The sequence below is a fragment of the Canis lupus genome, chromosome 6 (assembly GCF_003254725.2).
Source record: "Canis lupus dingo isolate Sandy chromosome 6, ASM325472v2, whole genome shotgun sequence".
NCBI classification, from domain to species: Eukaryota; Metazoa; Chordata; class Mammalia; order Carnivora; family Canidae; genus Canis; species Canis lupus.
In genome coordinates, this window is record NC_064248.1 from 10,825,532 (window position 1) to 10,842,179 (window position 16,648).

The 16,648-nt window shown below is 39.0% G+C and overlaps 1 protein-coding gene across 6 annotated transcripts in view; it reads left to right on the forward strand.

Annotated features, from left to right (window-relative positions):
* Positions 1 to 16,648, forward strand: part of BAIAP2L1 (BAR/IMD domain containing adaptor protein 2 like 1) — an 86,997-nt gene that overhangs the window by 29,961 nt on the left and 40,388 nt on the right. The window lies entirely within an intron of this gene.

Sequence of the window (16,648 nt, forward strand, 5' to 3'; positions counted from 1 at the left end):
AAGGGTGTTCAAGATTGCTTGGAGAACTCTTACCTGACCCTTAAAAGTGGAGAAACAAATTCAAGGTGTGGTAACAGTGCTGGGGTTGGGGGCTGGGCTGCAGGATGTGAAGTGGAACTGTGCACTCAGGAATATTTTTTGACGACTTTGGTTCTTGAAGAGTTTGTAAAGAGTCTTGAAACCTAAGCCTGAAGTGATGTGTGATGACTAAGTCTGTACTGCTCTATTTAATAGAATGAGGTACATGCAGAAATTTTTCAAAGCTGTGACTTGTGTTCTGTTGGTGCCATCACTTGTGTATGTTCTGGCAAGGTATGGACTCTAGAAACTCTGTCCTCAGCAGAGTCAGCTTAAAAAAAATACACACTGGATTGTGTACACAGAAAGAGATAGTAAAACTTACTAGGATGATGAAGATGATTAGAGGTTGCCAAAATAGGATTAAATTAAAAAGAAACATCCTATTTGTGTCAGGCGCCACGGGAAAATATATGACCCTTGCATTAAACCATACAGTGCTCTGATCCACCATTATTCAGTTTGCCTTTTTAATGTTTTATCGTTCTTGCCACTATTTAAATAAGATTTCTGTTCCACACCTTACTTTAAGCAGCTATGAGTTCATAACATTGAATCAGCTATTTCCACAGCAACTGTGTTGTTACAAACATAGGCCAAAAACTTCAGTTTCAATGAGGAAAATATGTTGCAGTGGCAAAATTTCTTTCATGTGGACATGCGTTTTATTTAGAGGGAATGGAAATAACTTCTGTGTTTTGTTTTTGTTTCAAGTTGTCTTTTTGCTTATATTCACCATGTCATATAGTTAGTAATTTTCTGCTCATTTGCAGCAATTTCACAACAAAGTGCCACCCTAGCAAGCGTTGCTTTCAGAGCCTTAATGTTTAAATTGTTTTCATGTGCCTGCTTTTTTTTATTTTGTTTAAAGTATAGGCTAAAATACTCCTGTTTAAATTCCCTGTATGAAAGAGTAATGAATGAATCATAGAAAAAAGAGACCTATGGTAGGTTCTATATTTTTCATTTTTCAAGAAGGTTTTATTGTCTAATTACTGACTTTGGGTGTTGGTATTCATAACTTTGTTATGATAGTATCTAATAAAACTGAAGGGTCCTTTCATATGTAAAGATCTTGAATCATTTCAAAGTTTTCATTCCTTTAGAGTATTATTATCTCTGAAAAACCTTTGTGTCTCCACTACCCCCAACAAATCCTATAGTTCTAAAAGTTTCAATTTAAAAATTTTCCTCAGGAAGGAAGTGAAAGGGATGTTGAAGAATTCTTATGATTTCTAAAACAGATTACAAGAGTAGTTTTCATTTTAATGTTGAACTCCTATTTTTTAATGTTGCTGTAGGAGAACTTTATATATAGTCTTTTTTTACCTGAAATTTTTACCTGGCCAAATGCATTATCAGTGTTAATTAGAGTGGCAAAACTGAACATTTCAGTCTCTCTTCTTACTTTGGAGGTGGGGGAGGGAGAGAAGGAGCTAAAAGCCAGAGGAGAAAATTGATTAGCCTTTTATTTTTTACTTGTCATTTGGATTGGCATCTATTAAGACAGAGCTGTAGCCCTGCCATTTCTGATTCCTGGCTATGGGTGTTTCCATTTATATATTCCTCTTAACATATCAGCTCACCAAATGCTGTATGAATAACTTTAAGATGCTTTTGCCTAAAAGTAACAAATACCCAATTACTAGTGCCTTAACCATTAAAGATGCTCATTATCCCACATAAGAAAGCCTGGAGTAGCAGGCTCCTGGTTGGGTAATCATTAGTAAGAACTCAGGTTCCTTCTCTCTCTCTTCTCATCCTTAAGCCCTACTCCTCATGGTACCAAGACGCCTGCCATTGCTAGTCTTAGGCATCATATCCTTTCTCCTCCCTTTGTATCCAAAAAGCAGGAAGGGGAATTTCTTCTCAGTTGTGCCCTTTACAATGGAGGAAACCTTTCCCCATCCACCCTAGCACATGCATCCTCTTATGTCCCATGACCCTGAAGCCAGAGAGCTTTCCCCAGTATGGTTAGCCAAGGAATCCATCTGAGAGGGAGAGGGCATAGCTGTTAGGACACCTGATGAAGCTACCAGATCAGGCAGTTCTGGTACCAGAAGTCTTGTTTCAGCAACTTTCAATGAAATGAAAGGACTTACACAAATGTCCTCACTTTGCTGTGTCTCAGACTGCATAGTGCTTCTGGCATTCTGTGTGTATCTCTGAGTGGGATTATGTTTTTCTCCCACGTTGGGGTGTGTGGTTTCAGTAACATGTATACTTCAGATGTTATGATTATTGCTTCTTCTGGACACTTGCTTTTTCTCCTGAAAACCATACCTATCCTTTGTGGTCTATTCCTATTTGGGAAGGGACTCCAAGCACAGAGGAGGAGTTAGGGATTTGGGGGTAGTTGCTGTTTTATTGCCCTTTTGTTTTCCTTTTCAGCCTTTGAGTGTCTTGTAATCATGAACTCTGAGGTGCATTTTCTCAGTCTCTGCTTCTCTCCTTTCTTTCCTTTTCTCTTCTTCCTCTCTGCCCATGTGTTGGTGTGACCTCATGGCCTCATATTTGAAAACTGGGGGACTAGAGAAAATCCCCTATAATTTTACCACTGTAACACAACCACTGTGTCACCACTGTATTCTTTTCTGGTCTTTTCTTCGCATGAGGATGCTCCTATACAGGATGCCTTACAGCAAACAATGAGTCCTGGCTCTTCCAGGCACAGGGTGAAGCACCTGATGGGTGTTATTTCATCTCATTGACTCAATGGCCCTATGAGTTGGGTGTAGGCACTTTCACTATCTCTGATTTATAGGTAAGACCTGGGAGGGAAGGGTGTGCCCTAAATCACACAGTTGATAATAGGTGGTTCAACCTTAGAATCTGAGTTTTTCATCTCTCCACTATACTTCACTGAGGCAAAGGGAAAAGGAAAGAGCTAGCCAAGAAAGGGCCATTGAAGAGGGAGATGGGAACTCCCTAATGAGGACCTTTCCAAGAGGGAGATGAGCAGGAAGCAGAGTGTCATTGGCCAAAGACTGTGGAGAGGCCGGCAGTTGTGGTGATTAGAGGTCACCGGTCCCCTTGAAAATAGTGGTTTCACCAGAGTGCTGACCATATATGCCAGGTATTATATTGGGGTTAGGAAGGATGGAGATTACAGAGAAGTTAACATATATATATTATATGGATAGTGTATATGGCTCTTACAAGTATTGCTTGACTTTTGCACTTGTACTGCTATGCTTCATACAAAAACTCAAATTTCATTAAGTGCCTCCTCTGTGTCATGTCTCATCCTCAAGATCTTCAGAGATAAATTTTCCCTGCATTATCTGCAGTGTGGGCAGTAACCCACTGTTTCCTTGATGTGGCTAATAGGCTCTGAGGGTAAACTTGGTGGTCACTTCCTGCATGGAGGGAAAAGAGAACCTCCATGAGCAACCACATTGAGTCCTGTGTCCTTGGCTATGTACTCTGCATCCAAGCAAGACAGAACAAGGGTTATAAGAGTTGGTGACCCCTAGAGAGTATGGTAGGTGGTGTTGGGTGCTACGTGGGTCATAGAGCTTCCCCCCAACCCCAACTGAAGGTCAGGTAATATCCTGTGACATAGGACAAGGACACCAGGCTAAATTTTATTTTCCCTTGAGACCCTGTCAGGTAGCATGCTGCCCAACACCTAAGAGATGCTTGTAAAGTTTATGTTGTTATTTTGCTCTTATCAACTTGTGTGACTTTGGGCAACACTTAGTGTCTGTGAGTAGGTTGGCGTGCCTAAAGGGATGTCGGCAATACCTTCTGGGTTGTTTGAAGATGAAATGAGATAATGTGCCTTGTGGATTTTAAAGTTTCAAAGACTAGGGACACCTGGGTGGCTCAGCGGTTGAGCGTCTGCCTTTGGCTCAGGGCATGATCCTGGAGTCCCAGGATTGAGTCCCACATCAGGCTTCCTGCATGGAGCCTGCTTCTCCCTCTGCCAATGTCTCTGCCTCTCTCTCTATGTATGTCTTTCATGAATGAATAAATAAAATCTTTAAGAAAAAAAAAGTTTCAAAGACTAGAAAGATGCCTCTCTGTTGCTACTTCATATGCACAAATATTTGAGAACACAAAAACAGTACAGTTTTTTTTTTTCTTTTTAAAGATTTTTTTTTTATTCATTTATTCTTGAGAGACACACAGAGAGAGGCAGAGACACAGGCAGAAGGAGAAGCAGGCTCCATGCAGGGAGTCCAGTGAGGGACTTGATCCCAGGAGCTCAGGATCACTACCTGAGCCGAAGGCAGACTCTCAACCACTGAGCCACCTGGGCGCACCCAGAGTACAGGTTTTTTTTTTTTTTTTTTTTTTATTGACATTATTCTTTTCTGTAGAGTAGGTGATGTAAGTTTGTAAGGCTATACATTTTACTTGATTATTCCTGATTATTCATGAACCAGTTTTTCAGTTCTTTCCATTGTATTTTGTTTTCTATTTCATGAATCTCTACTCTTACCTCTATTTTCTTCTTTCCATTATCTTTAGAATTACTGTTACTCTTTTTCTAATTTCTGAAATAATACATTTAATTCATTAATTTTACATACAGGCCTGATTTTATTTTATTTTTTTAAAGATTTTATTTATTCATTCATGAGAGACACAGAAAGAGAGGCAGAGGGAGGAGAAACAGGCTGTATGCAAGGAGCCCGATGTGAAACTCCATCCCAGGAATCTGGGATCACACCCTGAGCCAAAGGCAGATGCTCAACCACTGAGCAACCTAGGCATCCCCAGACCTCATTTTAGGTGGCGTTGCAGGACCATAAAAATGACCATGCAAGTTAAAACTATTGAAAGCCATCTTAATAATCAATGGGGAAAATTAGGATTGCCCCATGACCTTTGAAAATGTTTGTCAAAAAACACTAAAAATTCTCTTATTCTCAGTTATAAATGTATAGGGAAATGAAAAAAAATAGTAAAACTATTTAGTACATAGTAACTTAAAGTATTAGAAGCACTGATTTATAAGCATTTTTCTTTATTTGTAAGAAACTTAGTTCAGTGGCATTTGTCTCCTCCTGTAACTCAGAATACAGAATTGGCCTCTTCTGTATGCTTTTGCAGATTGTCATGCTCTTTCCTAAGCTTGCATCAGCTTCTAGCATTTTATCTTTTGTGATTTCAGTGGGACGAGGTATTCCCAATAGTTCTTTTAATGTTAAGTTTTCTTTGATTTGACTTTTTCTAAAATATCTCCATTCTTTTTGTCATAACCATTTTGCTCATTGTGTTGATAAGTTTGGGCTTCACTAAGTTCTTGTGGCTGCACTTCCAGTCTCCTGAACTGGCCACAGTGTCAACATTTTCATAGGCAGCTGCTACTTCAACTCTGTTTACTCTTGTTACTATTCATTTCTTTGCTGCACTTTCTCTTTTAATTATCCATTTTTGTAACATGTCACATGGATTTATCACTGGAAAACAAGGAAGCAACACAACTACTGCACTTTGCTGTCTGTGTGCCACACTGTCTTAATCACTGTGACTTCCTAATGTACCCTGATACCTAGTAGTAGACATCAAGTAGAACAAGTAGACCCTTTTACTCAAGATTGCCTTGGCTATTATAGGACTTTTGTGTTTATATATATTTTAGAATCAGCTTGTCAGTTTCCACTAAAACATCTCCTAGGATTTGTACTACAGATTGACTCTGTAAGTAGATTTAGGAAGAATTGACATCTTAACAATACCGTGTCTTCTAATTCATGAAGATGACACTTTTTTTTTTTAAGATTTTATTTTTCATTCATGAGAGACAGAGACAGAGAGGCAGAGATACAGGCGGAGTCCATCCAGGAAGCTGAATGGGGAACTTGATCCCAGGACTCCGGGATCACGTCGAGTCAAAGGCAGATGCTCAACTGCTGAGCCACCCAGGCACCCTGAAGATGGCACTTTTTAAAAATTTATTTAGGACTACCTTTATTTCTCTCAGCACTATTTTGTGTTTTTAATTGAAGGAATCTTGCACATTTTTATATATGCATTCTTATTTGTGGTGGTTTTTGTCCTCTATTGTAAATGGTATTTTAAAATTTTTATTTTCTAATTGATTCCATTGTTTTCAATTTCAGTGACTATTTTCCATCACTATTGTATTTAGCTCTTTTGAAATCTGCAGATTGATTTTTGTCATAGCAGCTTTGAGATATAACTACATACAGTACAATTCACACATTTAAGGTATACACAGTTTTTAAGATTTTATTTATTCATGAGAGACACACAGAGAGAGGCAGAGACCTAGGCAGAGGGAGAAGCAGACTCCCTGCAGAGAGCCCGATGTGGGGCCTGATCCTGGAACTCCGGCATCACACCCTGAGCTGAAGGCAGACACCCAAGGTCTGAGCCACCCAGCCATCCCTTGTGACTAGTTTCTTTAACTTAGTATAATGATTTCAGGATTCATTCACGCTGTAGCATGTATGAGTACTTCCTTTCTTTTTATGGATGGATAATATTGTATAGGTGTACCACATTTTATTTATCCATTTATCAGTTGATAGGTACCTGGGTTGTTTCTATCTTTTAACTATTATAAATAATGCTGCTATGAACATTGATGTACAAGTTTTAGGTGTACACTTCGGAGTGCAATGCCTGGCTCTTACAGTAAGTCTACATTTAACCTTTTGAGGAGACACCAATCTGTTTTTCAAAATGAATGCACTGTTTTACATTCCCACAAGCAGTGTGAGGGTCCAGTTTCTCTACATCCTTGTTAACATCTGCTGTCTTTTTGATAATAGCCATCCTAGGGAGTATGGAGTACTATCTCATTTGGGTTTTGATTGACATTTCCCTAGTGAATAAGGATGCTAATCATCTTCTCACATTCTTTGGAGTGTCGTCTTTGGAGAAATGTCTATTCAGATCCTTTGCCCATTTTTAATTGAGTTGTCTTTTTGTTGATTTTGCAAATTAACTTCTAATTTGGGTTTTGTTTTTACATTTTGATTCCTTTTATTATCTATGCAGTAGTTGCATTGAAGTTCTGATGCTATTATTGTGCCTCTTGATTCTCATTCATAGAGGATACTCTGTATAAGAGCTTTATTATCTTATAGTTCCCTCCTTATGTTAGGTAACACCTAAGGGGAGTGTATAAAAGTTTTGTTGCCACTGGAAGTCACCAAGAAGTGAACAGGAGAAATGCCAAGCAATGATGGGACTTCTGTCATTTAAATGTATTTAAATAATACAGTTTACTTCTTAGAAAATAGGAATCGCTGATGTAATATGACTTACCATTTGATAAAATTCTTGTAAAATATTTAGAATTTACAAAGCAGCAGAAATGCCGATTTTCTGTTTTATCTATATGAGCAGAGGTATTTGTGCATGTTTTGCAGGGTGAGATGACTCAGACTTCATGGAAAATATTTTAATGTAAATATCCAAAATTTAAGTTATTCTAACTCTCTGATACTTGACAAATAATACCAGTTTATTTTCTTTTTCCTTTTTTTAAAATTTAAATTCAATTTGCCAACATAGTATATAACACCCAGTCCTCATCCCATCAAGTGCCCTCCATCCCTCCACACTCCTCCCTTCTGCAACCCTTTGTTTCCCAGAGTTAGGAATCTCTCATCATTTGTCTTCAAATTTTGTTTTATACATAGAAGACATGTTTTTTTTAAAGATTTTATTTATTCATGAGACACACAGAGGCAGAGACAGAGGCAGAGCTCCATGCAGGGAGCCCGATGTGGGACTCAATCCTGGGACTATGGGATCACGCCCTTAGCCAAAGGCAGCTGCTCAACTGCTGAGCCACCCAGGCGTCCCTGTCTTCAAATTTTTAATTTTCTGTAAATCTGCCAGATATATATCCTTCCCCCAAAAAAGTCGTATCCTGGTCATTTTCTATGGAGATTGAAAGACTCTGTATTAATAGACTCTGTTCTCCTATTGTAGAGAATACTTAGAAGATGTGTCATTGCTTTTTTTCAACTGTAATTTAAGGTAAAATATTAATTTAAGAGAACTACCAAATTTTAGTCATTTTTATGCTAAATACTCTAAATCATTTGAAGATTATAATAAGAATTAGTATATATTTTGAAGTCTCTTTCAAGTTCATTTTGCTCAAGTATCACCTTTTCTTAGTTGTACCTTAACTGCAGAGGTGAGCAAACTGGAGCCAGAGGGCTGGCCAGCACCTAATCGTAAATATTATTTTACTGGAACCTGGCCACACCTGCTTTCTCACGTATCCTCTGTGGCTGCTTTCAGGCTTCTGTGGCAGAGTTGAGTGGTTACAACAGAGAAGTTTCCCACAAGGGCTTAAACTATTTACAACCTGTCCCTTTACAAGACCTTACCCTGAAGATAGATGGAAGACTTTTAATACCATACAGTTGATTACATGTGAAGACTGAATGATTGTGTGAGGGATTTGATATCTTTTTTCCAAAGAAAAAGTGATTCCTTATCACCTGCTAAATGTGTAGGTTTAACAGACATTAACAACCACAGCAGTACATGTGCTTAGAGCACAAAGAGCACAACCACTTTGCCTTATTGGGAGGAACTAACAAAGCCAGAAACCAGAGCTCTGTAGTCAGGATTGGTAGGTAAAATATTTTAATCTATGTTAATTGTTAAATAATAAGTCCCATAAAGAATTCATTGTCAGAATGTGTGGTTGCAGTGCATGCACAAATCTTTATCATGTGTATACAGTTCACCTCAGGAACAGTACTCGTTTAAGAGAAGAAACTAAAAAAACTAAAAAAAAAACTAAAAAAAAGATAAAAAAAATAAAAATAAGAGAAGAAACTGAAATATGTATAAAACTTTCAGTTTTGTCTCTAAATCAAACAATGTTTGTTTTTAAAAACTTAGAAAATATTGAAAAAAGTAGAAAGGGAAAACATGGTCAGAGGAAAAAATTTTGGCAAAATATTTAAAAAAGTATGAAATAGCTTTTTCTTTTTTTTTTTTTTTAATATTGATTTATTTATCTTATGATAGACATAGAGAGAGAGAGGCAGAGACACAGGAGGAGGGAGAAGCAGGCTCCATGCCGGGAGCCTGACGCGGGACTCGATCCCGGGACTCCAGGATCACGTCCTGGGCCAAAGGCAGGCACCAAACCGCTGAGCCGCCCAGGGATCCCCAGCTTTTTCATTTTTAAAGCATGGAAAAATAAAGCTCATTCTCATTTATTTCTCAAATAACAGGAGACTTACTTTGGGGAGTTTACAGATTTGCTTTGAGGATCTTACAGCTCAACGTTACATAAATTTAGACTTTTGTTCCTGTTTAGTTAGCTATTATTTTTTTTTTAGTTAGCTATTACTTTGAATCATTTATTAATTTGTTTGCCCCAGTTTCTTAAATTGTGCACAAAACAGACGATTTTATCTCCTTATCACCAGAAAACCTACAAAATCATAGATTTTCTTTTGTTACTGATAGAATGTTTATAGGTTATGCAATCTATATTTTTATTTTCTTAGGTTACGCATCTTTAAGAAATACATTTGTTATAGTTTTGTCCTGATACTCAAAATCAGTCTTTGGTCTTAAAAATAAGAGCAGAAAAAAGTATCTGAAATTTCTTCAAAGAAATGTTATGAATATACAAAGAATTGATGAGAGCACTAAGTTGAGCCAAAGCAGTTATTTTTCTTTTAAGATTTTTGGGAAAAAAAAAAAAAAAAGATTTTTGTTTAATTTTTTGAGAGACAATGAGCAGGGGGAGGGGCAGAGGGAGAGGGACAGGGGAAGCAGACTCCCCATTGAGTGGGGGATCCTATGTGGGCCTTGATCCTACAACCATGAGACCATGACCTGAGCGGAAACCAAGGGTCAGATGCTTGACCAACTAAGACACCCAGGCGCCCCCAAAAAGCAGTTGTTAGTGACTAAAATCCCTCATCTTTTAGTTGCAGTTTAGGCTCACTTTAAAGAGATTAAAATCCTTACCACAAAAATAGGAAACAATAGAGAATTTATTTTATTTGCTTAACCTTGTACCTGCTGTATCCCAGGTGCTGTTAAGCACATTACAAATACTTCCGTACTCATGATAGCCCTCTGAAGTATGTATTATTATAATTATTTCCATTTTATAGATGGAGACACTGGGGTTCGAAGAGAATGAGTAACTTGCCAAGGTCACCCAGTTGGCTAATGGGTAGCTAATTTGATCCCCAGCAGTCTGACAGCTATGTGATTTAATTTTCTATATATATCAGAAAGGTGTACTTTTTCTGACTTGCTTTATTTTATGGCAGTGAAGATTATCCTATCCTGCTTGTTATAGTTTTAAAAGATTGTGTTAAATAGTGAACCATCATGTAGTCTGAAACCAATATGTATGAGTCTGCATTTTGTGTTTTCATTGGATATTATCAGGATTTTCTATTTTGTACTTCAGAGCATTTATAACATGACCATTTATTGTTTTTATTGTTTAATTTCAGTTTGGGTTTGGAAAAAAGATTTTTTGTCCTGGAATTGTACACGTGACAGATGCCTTTGGACTTTGCAAGTGACTTTTGTCATTTGGATTTTGAAGTGACAGATACTCAACACGTCTTTGTCCCTTTGGGAACAAGAAAGATCTTAGCTATAGTAATTATAAAGATAGATCATCTTATAATTTATAAGTAATATATAAAATATCTACATACACACCTACTGTTTAAGTCCCCATATCATTAAAATATTGATTTCTGTATAAATTCCTAAAACGTCCAAGAGGAGGTTCTATAAATTGTACTTTAAAGAAATTATTACAAGAAAAGCATTCTTTTTCTTAGCTTTGAAGTAACTATATGTGCAAATGAAGTACTATAATTAGTAAAAACTAGAGGTGTAAAAGCTAAGTTGTCAAAATTAGTTTAACATTTAATGCTTCCTGATTGCATAGTGGGCACATCCTGAATGTAAATCTGAAACATCATTGCCTGTTTTTCATAACTTTATTATGCTTATCTATTCTCTTAATTTTTTGAATTTTGAAGTATGTGAAAATTATTTTGCTTAAACCCAATTTTCACAATTGATTCAAATTGGTCGTCGTCATCTTAAAGGATATCCTGTGTACTATCAATCATGTTGGAGAGAATATAGGAGTCCTTATTCTCATGCTCTCAGCCATAGCCAAAGAACAGCTGGTCAGGGGGCCACAGCATCTGCACAGGTCATAGTAAGGGGCAGTGGCTCAGGAGACCCATGGGGCTCTGCTTCACCACCACCACCATCATCTTTGATGGGAGCTATTCGTATTCTCTTACAAATGCTGGAAGATGTCTTACTTTGTTCATGGCACTGTGCTAGACCTGAAGTTATGTGTCAGAAACAAACTAAGGTCTAATACACAAATAGAGGAAGGGAAGGAAGAAAAAAGTATCTCTGGTCAGATGCATAGGAAATAGCAGAAAGGGTGTGGCCCTTGGAAGAGGTTGAGGAAGGGGGGAGGATAAGTAAATAAAAGGGAGACGGATATGCCAAAGATAGGTGTAGTTAGAATCATGATGTGGGAGGGGCTTGGCTTGATTGTGCTAGACACATATGCCAAAGCAGACTCAGATGCCAGGGTGGCAAGTGACAGCCATGATGTGGGGTTTTGAGTAGGTTCTTTGTTAGTACAAGTGGAGTTCTGACCGTTTTTGATCATCAGCCATTTGGGAATAGATGTACTTCCTTAGGTACTCTTTCCTGTTCCAAACAACTTGACAAAATGATTTACAGTAAAAATGCCAGGATTCCTGGGTGGCTCAGTGGTTGAGTGCCTGCCTTCAGCCCAGGGCATGATCCTAGAGACCCAGGATCGAATCCCGTGTCGGGCTCACTGCATGGAGCCTGCTTCTCCCTCTGCCTGTGTCTCTGCCTCTCTCTCTCTTTCATGAATAAATAAATAAAATCTTAAAAAAAAAAAAAAAAGTAAAAATGCCATCAAGCACATGAAAAGATATTCAGCATTATTAGCTATTAGGGAAATGCAAGTCATAACCTCAGTGACCTACCACTTCATACCCAATAGACTGGGTATAATTTAAAAGACAATAACAAGTGTTGACAAAGATATAGAGGATTTGGAACCCTTGTACATTGCTGGTGGGAATGTAAAATGAAGAACCTGTGGTGGAAGAGATCCTGTCAGTTCCTCAAAAATTTAACACAGAGTTACTGTGTGAGCCAGTAATTCCATTCCTTAGGTATCTAAAAAAATGAAACATGCCTGCACAGAATCTTAGCAGCACTATTCACAATAGCCCAAAGGTGGAAACAACCCAAATGTTGAACAGCTGATGAATGTATAAACAAAATGTTAGGATATCCTTATAATGGAATATTATCTAGTCATTAAAGAGAATGAAGTGCTGACACATGCTACAATGTGGGTGAACCCTGAAAACATGCTAAGTGAGAAAAGCCAGATAAGGCCATGTATATTACAAGGTTTCATTTATATGAAATTTCCAGGGTCAGCAAATCGATGAGAGACAGACAGTGGATTGGTGGTTGCTGGAGGCTGAGGGAGGGTTGGATGACTGCTATTGGGTACAGCATCTCCTTTTCAGGAATGAAATGCCTTTGAACTGGCTAGTGGTAACAATTGTACAACATTGTGAATGTACTAAATGTTGCCACCGATAAACTATGTTATGTGTGTTCTACCATACATAACAAAAAAGGTGGGGCACCTAAGTGGCTCAGTTGGTTGAGCATCCAACTCTTGATTTTGGCTCAGGGTCCTGAGATTGAGCCCCATGTTGGGCTCTGTGCTCAGCAGGGAGTCTGCTTGAAGCTTTCTCTCTTCTTCTCCTTCTGCCCCTCCCCCCCCACTCAAGTGCACTCATGTGTACTCTCTCTTTCTCTCAAATAATATCTTAAAAACCCCAAAGTAAGTGTGTTCTTTCTGAGAAGTTCCCAGCACAGGATATCCTAATTAATTCATACTATAAACAGTATACTAGACATATTAATTCAAGAGGCCAGTTGTGTATGTTTCCCAGTCCCCTTGAAAATGCAGGTAGCCCAGCAGCAGCATCATGAACATCAAGTTATGTATGACTTTATTCTCCTCAATTTTTCAGCAGAAATCTGCAGACCTGAATTAGGACCCCAGTCAGAAATTTTTGAGACAGTCTGCTCTGTGCTGTACAGCACGTCTCACATGTGTTAGCTCCTAACCTCACCATAACCTATGGAGAGTTTTAGTTGGCCCTGACCCAGTGTGAACAGGACAATAAATGAATTTTGTTGGCAGTAACGGAAGTTCAGAATTCAGCATCTCGTTTAATTCTCACAACAGTCCTCTGAGATGGGGTTATTTCCACTTTATGGACAAGAAAACAGAAGCTTAGCTTAAGTAACTTGTCAGACTTCACTCAACTGGGGTGAAGGTGGGGGGTCTGTTGAGTCCATGGAGAGTGGAGGCCTTCCCTAGACTGAGGGAGCTCAGTCAGGTACAATACGGCTTTTCAAACCCTGTGCTTAAGTCTGAATTTTTTATTTTGTAGTCCGTAAAGAGGACCCCAAAGAAGTTAGATTTCTATGTAGGGAACAAATTATGAAAGTAGTCTTTGAAATCTGGAAGACTGGGCACATGACAAAAGGATTTCGATCCCTTGTGGGTTATTCATTAAATCCAGTGGAAAGAAGAAACCAGAAGCCAGACTTTGATTCAGTATAGAAAATGGCCTTGGGACAAGTCAGTCCTTCTATAATACTTGCAGAGGAACTCTGACCATCGTGCTTGGAACAGTGTCTCCATAAGGATTCTGAGCCTGGAGGAGGTGTCCTGACCACCATTTAGCAGTGTCTGCTGGGGCAGGGAGGCTGGTGAGTCAAGGGTATAGAAGTGGGTATACTCTAGGATGAGCTTAGAAAGGTTTTTTGATGGACCAAATGAGTGTTCAGATAAGGGTTTTGGGCTTATTCCATTCTAACTCTATAAACCAGTTTTTTCTAGACTCTTTTGAAAGCATGGCTATCATTTACAGCATCCTTAAACTTGGTCCCACATTCAAGTTATCTACAACATAATAAGGACATTATCCAAATATATACATGCATACCTGTAATCCAGGACTGAGTGCAAGGGCAAAAGATACACAAGCTACGGGATTTCACAGGATGAGGTAGAGTGGAGGAGGTGGAGGGAAACCAGGTGTCAGAGATGCTGTAGCATCCTGATGAGTCAGCACTGGAATTAGAAAGGGTGGTGGTTTCTGGAGGAGGGAACAGTTTGGAGCAAGGGAAGTGTATTTTAATTTGCCAAGAATTTAGGATTAATGGAGAGGATCATGGATATAATGGGTACAAATTAAATGGAGACCTTGTTATTTGGAGGGTAGGCTACAGATTGTGTTTGTTATGTCTCATTTCATATTGAAATAAGAATTAGTAGTATTAAGACTAAAAGATTTTGACTTGTTAAAAGCTGACTAATATTTTAGGAGCGTGGGTTCAAAGATAAAATTACAAGGCGATTACAGAGTAAATTGAATGGCAAGCCCTTCACAAATAAGAACTGGACCTGTAAGAGTCCAGAATAAGTCTATTCCTGTGACTCTTGAGTGCAGTGTCGCTGACACCTATATGAATCAGGCGTTTATGACTCAGCCATGCCGGATGGTCAGCAGCTCCCACTTGTGTAACAGTAGAAATTTGTGACAGTAACTAAGGTCTCTCTCTCTCTCCTGCATCTGTGGACATGTGTGTGATTAAGTATTTTAATCTCTCATTTTTATTTTCTACTCAATCCTGCCCAACTTCCCATTTCATGTTAATATTTTAAATAACTTATGGATCCTCCAAGAAGTTTAGAACTGTACTTTCATTTTACAGTGAGTATTAAAATATACTTCAAGTTTTTAAAAAATTAATATTTTTACTGAAGAATCAACTTAAACGCATTTTCTACCTTTATTATTTTCAAATGTCTGTTTTTAAACATAATTAAACCTGTGACTATATAAACTATTTTGTGCACTGCTCTTTTAAATTTAGCATTCCACTATTTTTTTGAATTAACAACTAATTGGTTTACTCACTGTTTTTGGTGATGACTGCCTACATTTCACTTCTTTACATGACCAAACTGGAGGCCCTGTGCTGGGACTCGGAGGGTGAGCATTGTGGTATCAAGGTTTGTTTCTTCTTTGCTCTTGTGAAAAATGGTCCCTTAACTGGGAAGGGAAAAAAAGGTCACTCCATGGTATTCTGAAAAGCACATAAAATCAAATATTCAGTAATTAAGGGATTATAATAGTTTTTTCCCCATTTAAATCACGATATAATTGAGCATCTACTATCTAGCAGGCATTGTTGTGGACACTAAGAATATGTAGAAGTTCCTGCTGTCTGGAAATTTATATTCTAGTGGGTGGTAAATGAACATGTCTGATATCCCAGATAGTAACAAGGTGACGTGCTGAATGAGGGAGGAAAGGGGTGAGTCTAGGGAGCATGGTCAGGGGTATACAGTAGGGAGGGAGCTTCACAGGCACATGTCTGGGGAGATCATTCTAGCTTGAGTCCAGCAAGGGCAAAGTTCCTGAGGCCTTGTGAACTTGGGTCACAGTTTGAGAGCCAGTCTGATTGAGATGCAGTTAAGGATAGGAGAGTGGGAAGCGATGAGTCCAGAGGTATAGCAGGTGTGAGGGCGGGGCCAGGTCAAGTAGGGCCTCATGGGTCTTGTAAGAATGTTGCCTTTTAATCTGAGGGGGGGGGGTGGAGAGCCTCTGAATGTTTTGAACTCAGGTGTGACTTGGTTCAACTTAGATTTTAAAAGCTTCTTACTGGCTTCTGTGCAAAGAATAGTGTAGGAGGGTGGAAACACGGAGACCAGTTGGGAGGCTGTTGTACCAGTCCAGGTGAGAAAGACGGGTAGCTTGGACTGGGATGGAAGGTACAGACAATGGGGTTTGCTGTGCACTGGATGTCAAGTGTGCAGAAGTGGGTGTGGTGAGTTGGGGTGTCCGGGTTTGCTTTTAAATATGTGAGATTTGATGCCTATTAGACCAAATGGAAATGTTGACGCGGCCACTGGAAATGTGAATCTGGAGTTCATTGTGTGAATGTGTAGCTCTATATCCCTGCGAACAAGTTGGGCCCTGTTTTGCTTGCCCAGCAACATTGACACTTAACACTACATGCCCCCTGGCTTCCCTCAGTGGAAACCAACAATTACTGAGGATCACAGCATGTCAGATGCTTCACTTCTTTCATCTTGTTTGAGTCTAACCAGGTTCTCCGAGGGGCTGTTTATTGACATGTCCATCTTACAGATGATAATTGTAATGGATAATCCTTTCTATGCCTCCTAAGTTCCTTTCCTAAATCGTGTTTAGTTTGTTCCAAAGTTCGTTGCATGGAGCAGGTAGCCATTGGGAGTGAGATACTGTGGGGGTGTGTGTGGGGGTGTGTGTGTGTGTACACCTTGTTTGGTGTTGGGGGCGGGGCTCATTTTCATGGGGTGCATTGAGGAGTCAGTCCCACCACTTTGGTTTTACTTCCTGCATGACCTAAACACTGAGCTGAAATGGCTTCAAGCGAGCAGGCCGCCCTCACCCACTGATACTGCCCAGCCCCCCAGAGGTAG